Source organism: Bombus flavifrons, chromosome 1, assembly GCF_040668555.2.
Source record: "Bombus flavifrons isolate JBK064 chromosome 1, iyBomFlav1_principal, whole genome shotgun sequence".
Lineage (NCBI taxonomy): Eukaryota > Metazoa > Arthropoda > Insecta > Hymenoptera > Apidae > Bombus > Bombus flavifrons.
This window is the reverse complement of record NC_138442.1, coordinates 2,470,766-2,472,406: the sequence shown is the minus strand read 5'-3', so window position 1 is coordinate 2,472,406 and position 1,641 is coordinate 2,470,766. Positions and strand designations below refer to the sequence as shown.

General features: G+C 27.2%; 1 protein-coding gene across 2 annotated transcripts in view; it reads left to right on the top strand.

The window, feature by feature from the left end:
* LOC138184093 (adenosine receptor A1) overlaps nucleotides 1-1,641 on the top strand; it is a 335,048-nt gene that overhangs the window by 14,482 nt on the left and 318,925 nt on the right. The gene's annotated exons all lie outside the window — the stretch shown is intronic.

Below are 1,641 nucleotides of genomic sequence, written 5' to 3'. Positions count from 1 at the left end.
CTATTGACTCACTTTGTCGCGTGCGATAGAAAGAATATTTCGTTACGAAATCGTAGGATTTATATACACGTTATTTAGAGAGATAAACAGAGATGGAGCTATAGCGTAAATGGTTCGGATCAGGTTAAACTTATATCAATGTAAAGTAGGATTTCTTTGCTTTAAGAATGCAATCCTTTTTTTTCAAGGCAATGGAAATACATTTATAATTTATGTAACAAGGTTTCAATTAGACTATCGCCTTGTGAATTTTTACATTTCAACCAGGTAATTAAGCATCGTTCTATATCTACATATATATGCACATACCTATGTACAATATGTATGTAGTAAAATAATATAATAGCTTTTAATTTTATATTTATTATAGGAATGAGCGTCGTAACAAGAACTTTTGTTACAAAAAAAAAAAGACTAAAATATATTAGTAAGATATATTTGTTGGTTTATGTATGTTTACTTTAGATGTATTAATATTACATAAGGAGAAAGATTTTTTTTAAATAATAATGGAATTAATATCAACCTTTTCGCTTGAAGTCTAATAATAATGAAAATTTAATTTTTGTTCTATTTAAAAGAAACTTCATATCTAAATTGAATTAAATTTGCAATATTATAATTTAAAAAGTAATTATGACTATAATTAAATGCACAGCCTGTTTCATCTTGATTCCATCAAATGGTGTCAGCATATTCTATGATTAGAAATAAGAAAAAGACGTCATATAAACATAGGGTTGTAAATGTTTTATTACGAAGTTATAACAAGAATATCAAAATCATAAATGACTGGTTGTTTGTTTGATTCTGCACGAAAATGTTGTCAGTGTTGTATTTACAAGAACGGATGACATTTTGAACAAGAACTTCAGTAAACATCATCAATCGATCGAAAAACAATCCAGTCATTTTGTCATTTATAATGTATAATTTCTGTATTTTTGTTATAATTTTCTAATAAAGCATTTAAGACCCTATTATTATAATTATAATTTTTTAATAATATTCATTATTAACAATTGATCGCTATAAATGAGTAACTTTTAATGTTTTCTTTAATTGTACGTAAATGTTAAATGTTATTGTCAATTTCTGTTTCGAAAATATCTCGATTGAACTTTGCAGCAATAATGTAATGTGAACAATGGAAATGCATCAGTGGTCAAACACTCGTGCACTCGTGTGTAATAATACGTATTTCTGCACAAACGACTGCTTCTGTGATACCTGTCGTATGCATAGAAATGATGAAAATATGAGCAGAAGTATGGAAATTCTATGTTGCGAAGAACATTTATGATTAACACATCGGTAAATCGTAATTATGATATATACGCGTAAATATACGCTTAGTTTACAAATTTTATTCATCTAAAAATATGAAAATTACTGAAATGCAATAATTCCAAATGTGTGTTCGAATTATCAGTCTATGTCATGAGAAAATGTGTTAATTCCAAGGCATTATAAAAATGTATTGCAGAAGACAAAGGTAAACGCTATTTATATATACATATTTATGTATACATATCTATATGTATGTACGCATATAAATATCTATTTACGTGTCTACAGCATATTTACATGGTGAAATTTCTATTTTGGGTTTAAAACAATCATACGCCAGTGGCGTTGGCG